We start from the raw sequence: 8,937 nt of genomic DNA, 5'->3' as shown, positions 1-8,937 counted from the left end.
ATATTCCAAAATATAAATATATGAGAAACAGTGTGTCATTTCAAGTGGGTGACAGCTGTAGTGGCAGATTTTGTAATTTTTATTTTAAAGGCATTTAAGTATTATAATACATAATTGACCTATTTATAATTAATATAAATATTGTTGATCTATTGTCAATATTGTAACTTTTTATTGATTTTACCCAAAATAATATTTTACATATAAATGTAGGGATTTGTTGGTTTGGATCCGTGATAGTATCAATTTGACAATCAATTTCGAATTGTCACAAATTTACGGATTTGTTGGTTCAATCTTTCCTTACCACATTTAAAAAGGAGAAAAGCCTATAGTTGGCACACTCGAATTCCAATTTACCATTACAATGAGTCCATATTATATATAGGTGAATTATTGTACTTTAAAAATATATATATATAAAAAAATTGTTGTCAAAGTAAAAGTATATAAATTAATGGAGATAAAGTTGCAAGTAAATTAATTTTAGGATAAAGAAAAAGAAAAAAAAGCCGACTATAGGTAAATTATTTACATATACAGTGTAGAATATTTGGTTCACATAAAAAATGTAGGTAAATTGGTATCACGTACATAATTTACCTACTTTCTATTAATTTACCTACTTGCATTATAGGTAAAATACCAACGAAATATGAGAATATTATTTGCATATATCATAGGTAAATTACCAAAAGAAATATGAGAATGTGTATATACTGTAGGTAAATAACCTACTATAGGGCAATACTATTTATATAGGTAAATTAGTAGAGATGTTTTACTATTATATATAAGGAGAATAATTTACCCTGAATAACAATGTAGTCATGATTTAAGAGCAAGTCCACTATTGGTGGTTGCTCAGGGGACAGGCTCCAGGTAAGGGCCCGAGGGCCGGTGGGAGGAAGTCCAGCGTTGGCTAGCGAGGGAGCCCAAGTAAGCCCGAGCGCAAAGCCGGTGGATTCGTACCAGCCCGAGCGCCTGAGGTGGATCAGACGTCAGCTGACGTCATACGCCTTTTTTAATATTATTTTTTGTCAGGTTCTGCAGATGCGTCCAGGAGGGCGTTGAGGCGGGTGAGGGCGTGAGGCGGGTGGGATGGGGAGTACGGAGGTGCGTCCAGGACGACGGGCGGGATGGGGAGTACGGAGGTGGGGGCGAGGGAGGAGGCGGGTGAGGGCGTGAGGCGAGCGCGATGGGGAGTACGTAGGTAAAAATAATATAAAAATTGAACTAGGAAACAAACACTGCATTGTAGTGTTTGAATCCAAATGTAAAAAAATCAAGAGTCGCACAATGAATGATGGGAAAAACAAAACTAGGAAGTGGACACTGCAACGCAACGTCTGAATCCAAATGTGAAAAACAAAATCAGGAAACAGACACTACATTGTAATGTTTGAATTCGTATTGACATATTCCAAAATATAAATATATGAGAAACAGTGTGTCATTTCAAGTGGGTGACAGCTGTAGTGACAGATTTTGTAATTATTGTTTATTTTAAAGGCATTTAAGTATTATAATACATGATTGACCTATTTATAATTAATATAAATATTGTTGATCTATTGTCAATATTGTAACTTTTTATTGATTTTATACAAAATTACCCAAAATAATATTTTACATATAAATGTAGGGATTTGTTGGTTTGGATCCGTGACAGTATCAATTTGACAATCAATTTCGAATTGTCACAAATTTACGGATTTGTTGGTTCAATCTTTCCTTACCACATTTAAAACGGAGAAAAGCCTATAGTTCGCACACTCGAATTCCAATTTACCATTACAATGAGTCCATATTATATATAGGTGAATTATTGTACTTTAAAAATATATAAAAAAAAATTGTTGTCAAAGTAAAAGTATATAAATTAATGGAGATAAAGTTGCAAGTAAATTAATTTTAGGATAAAGAAAAAGAAAAAAAAGCCAACTATAGGTAAATTATTTACATATACAGTGTAGAATATTTGGTTCACATAAAAAATGTAGGTAAATTGGTATCACGTACACAATTTACCTACTTTCTATTAATTTACCTACTTGCATTATAGGTAAAATACCAACGAAATATGAGAATATTATTTGCATATGTTGATGCACAAAACCGGAGGTCTTGAAACAACGTAAATCCGACCGTGAATCTGCAAGAAATGTAAATAACACAAGATGTATCGGGGTTCACCCTAAGGTTTGGGCTACGTCCACACTGATTGTATTTCTCTGACTGTATGTATGGATTACAAGGGTGAGGGGAAGTCCCCCAGAGAAAGAGAGTGTTGTTGTGTTTGAGAGGGTATTACCCTCTGTTGGGTTCCCAAAGTCCCATTTGTGAGGGGGGGAGGAGTCCTCTTTTATAGAATAAGGGGCTCCTCATTTTACATAATCATATGGGCTAGGTAATGAGACCCAATGTATCAAAGTCTGAGGCCCAATATGTGTGGTACCAACAGTAGTCCCCCAAGTCTTCAATTAAGAGAGTTTTTTGGCTGGAGACTTCAAATCCAATCCATGTACGGGCCGAAGTGGCTCAATGTCTTGAACCAGTACTCAACCCAAGACAATGCTCAACATAAAGTAATACTCGGCTAGAGATATCACATGTTACGAGGCTGCTCGGCTGGAGGCTGCTCGGCTAGAAGCTATGCTCACAGCGAGGCGTTTGCTCGGCTGGAGGCTATGCTCGTTGCGAGGCAGCTCGGCTAGAGGCTATGCTCGCTGCGAGGCGGTTTGGCTTGTGGTATTCCTCATTGCAAGTATCTATTTTATGTCAACATGCACTCAGTATGAGTTGATTCTCGACATGACTCGGGTCCACTTGTTGGGTTCGCATATTGGGTCTATGTGTCAGGGCCATATGTAGGGTCATCGAGTTGGGGCTATCTGTAGGGTCATTGAGTTGGGTCCAGGCACATAGGTGTCCCAATAAGCGAATGTCCGAGCAAGTAGGTGTCTAGTCAGACAAAAGATCACCATGAGCACGTGGCTCATCAGTCTATAAGTTGGTAGACTTCTTTAATCAACAACAATGTTGATCAGTGGATCTAGTTGCTCAATAATTCCTGACAATAAATGATAGTATAAGTACGATCGTATAATGAATAAATCAAATTGACAAAGTTTGTCAAGGCAACATATTGTACTATGTTCCTTCTATAAATAAATAATTTATTCTGTTGTGTGATAAATCACAAGTTGTATAAGTGACATAGTTTAAAGGCAATCATATGTCACTAGGTAATGAATAAATATTGCACAATATGTAGCCTGTAATGATGTTCCTAGTGTGTGTGATGCAGACATCAAATAATAAAATAATATAAAGACATCGTGCGGACTAGCCTGTATATTTTCGACTCCCGACTCACATCCACTTTCAGCAAATAAAATACAAAAGAAAAAGTAAAGATATCATGCTGTTTGTGGGGAAGGTTTAAAGCAAAAGTTGGGAGGTATTCATTTTAAGTAAAGATACCCAATTCGTGGAGGTAAGCTCCACTTTCAACTTTATTACTCCATTAGCAATAGTAAAAGCTTTCATGGAGTGTCCGCAATCATGTAATAAATAATATAAAATAATAGTAAGATATTTAAATAAACAGACATACTTTGTAGCAATAGTAAAAGCTTTCATGGAGTGTCAGCAATCATGTAATAAATAATATAAAATAATAGTAAGATATTTAAATAAACAGACATACTTTGTACGTGAAGTGTCAACAATCATGTAGGAGATGGAGTGCTTATCCAACAGAAATAATATAACATATGTAATAGGCATCTTCACCGGGTAATCATGTAATAAATAATATAAAATAATAATAAGATATTTAAATAAACATAAATAATTTGTAGAAGATGGAGTGCTTATCTTCTCGTTAAGGGAGCATCGTGACTGTCTGACTCGAATTACTTCCAATACAAGCTCCGATGAAGGAGCTGAGAGTTAAGGAGATGGAACACAGAAAAGTTGCTGTTGATTTGTTGGATGAAATCACACTTAGGGTTGTGCCGACATCTCTTCCTACATCTCTTTTATCAACCTGCATGATTTTTCAACCCAAGCCCTTTTGTCATTGTTTTCAAAGCCAACCACTGTGGTATGAGGGATATGGATATATCTGTAGAGAAGGATGATGTGATAGACAAACATGATGAGTAATCCGTTTGGGACCAACACCAGATCAAGGTCCTCCTTTTCAAAACTCATAATTTTGCTTTGCTGGTTTTGCTAACTTCTGATCCAGGAAATAGGGGATTCAGTGGATTGAAACGTGATATGGCTTGGCTAATTTGCTGGGTGGAAGAAAATAGAGACAGAGAATGAGGTAGATGAGAAGAAAGATTTACGGGGCGAGGGAGAGAGATAAAGAGATAATGTCTTTTAGTTTTGCAGATCCACAGTGTACAGTGGTGAGGTTGTCGCGGTGGTGAGATGAAAAATTGAGAGAGAACCGACATAGCTTTTTGTGTCGATTCCCACAGACGGCGCCAAATGTTGATGCACAAAACCGGAGGTCTTGGAACAACGTAAATCCGACCGTGAATCTGCAAGAAATGTAAATAATACAAGATGTATCGTGGTTCACCCCCAAGGTTTGGGCTATGTCCATACTGATTGTATTTCTCTGACTGTATGTATGGATTACAAGGGTGAGGGGGAGTCCCCTAGAGAAAGAGAGTGTTGTTGTGTTTGTGAGGGTATTGCCCTCTGTTGGGTTCCCAGAGTCCCATTTGTGAGGGGGGGAGGAGTCCCCTTTTATAGAATAAGAGGCTCTTCATTTTACATAATCATATGGGCTGGGTAATGAGGCCCAATGTATCAAAGTCTGAGGTCCAATATGTGTGGTACCAACAGCATATATCATAGGTAAATTGCCAAAAGAAATATGAGAATGTGTATATATTGTAGGTAAATAACCTATTATAGGGCAATACGATTTATATAGGTAAATTAGTAGAGATGTTTTACTATTATACATAAGGAGAATAATTTGCCTTGAATAACAATGTATTCATGATTTAAGGTAATGCACTAGATTGTTGTAGAAAATAAATAAATAAATGGTCAGGATGATTAATCAGTCCTTGCTATTTTGCTCTCTGTTTGGCTAAGAGGGTATTGCTCTCTATTGTTGTGAGGCTATCTGGATGTGAGACCCTTTTTTTTCTCCCTTAGTGAAGGTGAGGAGGATCCCTTTTATAGAGTAAGGTTTCCTCCTCTTACATGGGTTATGGGCTCAGTAATGAGGCCCAAAGACGAGGCCCAATATATGGTACCAATAGGAGTCCCCCAAGTTTTCAGTCAAGAGAGTCTTTTGGCTGAAGACTTCAAATCCAATCTATGTACGGGCCGAAGTGACTAGATGTCGTCCAAAACTGGTACTCGACATGAGACAATGTTTAACGTCAAGCAATACTCAGCTACAGGTAGCACACGTTGCGAGGCTACTTGGCTAGAGGCGATGCTCTCAGCGAGGCAGTTGCTCGGCTGGAGGCGGTGCTCGTTGTGAGGCGGCTCAACTTATGGCGTTCCTCGTTGTGAGTATGCACTCGACGTCAGTGTGCACTCATTATGAGTTGATTCTTGACATGACTTGGGTCCGCTTGTCGGGTTCGCATATTAGTCTATGTGTCGGATCTACGGATCGAGTCCATAAATCGGGTCTTTGAGTCGGGGCCATACGTAGGGTCATCGAGTCGGGTCCGTGAGTCGAGGTTCGAGCTCAAGGGTGTCTAGGCACATAGGTGTCCAAATAAGCGAGTGTCCGAGCAAATGGGTGTCTGGTCAGACAAGAGATCACCGTTCAGACTAAATCTTTGTCACCATAAGCATGTGGCCCATCAATTTATAAGTTGGTAGACTTCTTTAATCAGCAACAATGTTGATCAGTGGATCTAGTTGCTTAATAATTCCTGACAATAAATGACAGTATAAGTATGACCGTATAATGAATAAATCAAATTGACAAAGTTTGTCAAGGCAAAATATTGTACTATGTGCCTTCTATAAATAAATAATTTATTGAGTCGTGTGGTAAATCACATGTTGTATAAGTGACATAGTTTAATAGCAGTCACAATACTCTAGGCCATGAATAAATATTGTATAAGTAATTGGACACTCACATATGAATAAATATTGTATAGTTATGAGGCAGTCACAATTCATGCACATATAACTATGCATATCAGTTTGTACTTGTCACTTGTATCAGTAGCTGCATGACTCTATTTGTCATGTTGCACATACCATGTCATGAACTATTAATCAAATGCAAATAGTACTATCTAAATATCATGCTGACTGTCATTGTGACAAGATTGAAAAAAGTGCATAAAGCAATTACTTATATATATAGTGGCACTTAATGTATAGTGAACAAAATAGGCAGTATGGTGTGTATGACGCATATACAGTAATTATGTATGAAAATAATATTTAAATAATAAATATAGTGTTCATAATGATTAAAATTGTGTTATTTTAAAAGGGAGGTGGCCGACATATTAATAAAAAAATAAAGAGTTCTTATCTTCTTCACAATTATCTCGTGGGTTTTTTTTCAAAAAGTGGGCATGGTGGGAACATGCACTCCCCTTCATGATGAAAGTCTTATCTTTTTCAGAAGTTGGTGGGCATCTTCTCGATGCTCTCCCCAGGATCCCCACCACTGAAAGTAACCATCTCATGCAAGGCTAGTGACTCTTGTGTGAGTTCAGCTATACCTGTCAATTCTAACTTATCCACCAATCTTTTTAGGACAGCTGGATCTGTTGCTGCCTCATTTTTACATGAAAATCGAGAGGTTGTGATCACTATCGGCTGCTATCGTTATCGACAACCTCGGAATCCGCGAGCGATCTGAAGTGCTGAACTATGGACCTTCCGATCGAGTTAATCCATTCCTCCTTCTCTTTCTCTGAATCGGCAATGAAGTACATCGTGTCATGGTTGGTAGTCGACAGCTCGAAGGCGCAAGGCTTATGGACCACGTCCTCGACGCCCTTCACAGTCAGGCACGTGCCGACCGAGATCACACTGCGCAGCATCGACGAGAGCATCACGTGACTGTCTTTGAACCATAAGAACTTCTGCTGTTTCAAGACGAACCAGTAGCACCTCCACGTCTTGATGTACTCGCCCTACTTGGTCAGCCACGTGGTGCGCTCAGGGTTGGACCAGAACTCGATTTCGGTGTAGTCTTCCAGGCTCAGGTCTTGGTCTGTCGTCGCCTGCCACAGACCCTCCATTTTCTTGGTTGAGCGGCGCGTGAGGCGTGTTTGTGTGGTCGGAGTCGGGGTTTTCGATGGAGATAAGAGCGCGGTGGACTAGATAGGTTTTATGTTTCTGATTTCTTGGGTTTTTACAGATCCACGGTGGACAGTGGTGAGGTTGTGAAGGTTTCACGGTGGTGAGATGAAAAATTGAAAGAGAAACGATATAGCTTTTCATGTCGTTTCGCACAGACGGCGCCAAATGTTGATGCACAAAATCCGGAGGATCTTGGACCAACGTAAATCCGACCATGAATCACACAAACGCACAAGAACATAAAGATGTATCATGGTTCACCCCAATGTTTAGGCTACATCCACACTGATGTTGATTCCATTTCACTGTATAAATGTATGGATGCAAGGGAACTCTCTGTGGATGCAGCCCTTGCCATTTTGCTCTCTGTTTGGTTGAGAAGGTATTGCCCTCTATTGTTGTGAGGCTCTCAGGATGTGAGATTCTCTCTTTTTTCTCCCTTAGTGATGATCACGTCGAATCCTTATGAAAATGAATCCAGAACAAAATCGCGCAAAAGCTAGGGCGTCACCCGTAAGTGGCGCGCTGTGTGGCCTGAGCACAGTGATAAGTGAGCAAGGGTCGCTGTATCTCCATCGGCACCCGAATGCAGTGTTAAATGAACAAGGGGGCCATAGAAACTTCTTTTCGAACGACTCCACTCAAAGCTGTTTGGGAGCATATGCTCCTATCAACTTTACCCGGGACACACAAAAGAAGTACTTTGATCCTATTAGACGGGGGAGGGTGAAGAAGCTAGGACAGAAGGGTAGAGTTCAAGAGAGCAAAATGCGTTTAGGAACGTGGAATATAGGAACCTTAACGGGAAAATCTATGGAAGTAGTGGAAGTTATGGTGAGGAGAATGATAAATATTATGTGCCTATAAGAAACTAAGTGGGTTGGTAGTAAGGCAAAGGATCTAGAAAACTCAGGGTTTAAACTTTGGTATTCGGGCACAAATAGAACGAGAAACGGTGTTAGCATCATCGTGGACAAGACCTTGGTACAAGATGTTGTAGATGTCAAGAGGGTAGGAGATAGAATCATGGCAATCAAGATTGTAATAGGACAAGAACTTATCAATGTGATTAGTGCGTACGCACCTCAAGTAGGGTTGGATACGAGTTCGAAGGAGAAATTTTGGGAAGATCTTGGAGACTTGGTGCAAGGAATTGCTCAGACGGAGAAGTTATTTATAGGAGGAGATTTAAATGGACACGTGGGCAGGGAGACAGGCAACTATGGAGGTTTTCATGGTGGCCATGGTTTTGGGGAAAGAAACGAGGATGGGGAAGCTATCTTGGATTTTGCAATGGCATATGATCTCTTCTTAGCCAACACCTTCTTTAAGAAGAGAGAAGAACATGTGATCACCTACAAGAGTGGGTCGTCAAAAACACAAATAGATTTTCTTCTAATGAGGAAAGGGGATCGTATAACTTGTAAGGATTGCAAAGTTATACCAGGAGAGAGCGTGGCTAATCAACATCGCTTGTTGGTGATGGATGTACATATCAAAAGAGTAAGACAAAAGAACAAGACTTGGAAGTGCCCAAGGACTAGATGGTGGAATCTAAAAGAAGAAAAACAAGTCATTTTCAAAGAGAAGGTAATCACCCAATGTGTGTGG

The 8,937-nt window shown here is 39.4% G+C and overlaps 1 pseudogene; it reads right to left on the bottom strand.

Moving 5' to 3' along the window:
- Positions 1-6,811: 6,811 nt before the first annotated feature.
- Positions 6,812-7,265, bottom strand: LOC103422223 (pleckstrin homology domain-containing protein 1-like; annotated as a pseudogene).
- Positions 7,266-8,937: the final 1,672 nt, after the last annotated feature.

The sequence above is a fragment of the Malus domestica genome, chromosome 10 (genome assembly GCF_042453785.1).
Source record: "Malus domestica chromosome 10, GDT2T_hap1".
NCBI lineage: Eukaryota > Viridiplantae > Streptophyta > Magnoliopsida > Rosales > Rosaceae > Malus > Malus domestica.
This window is presented reverse-complemented; position numbering and strand designations above follow the sequence as displayed.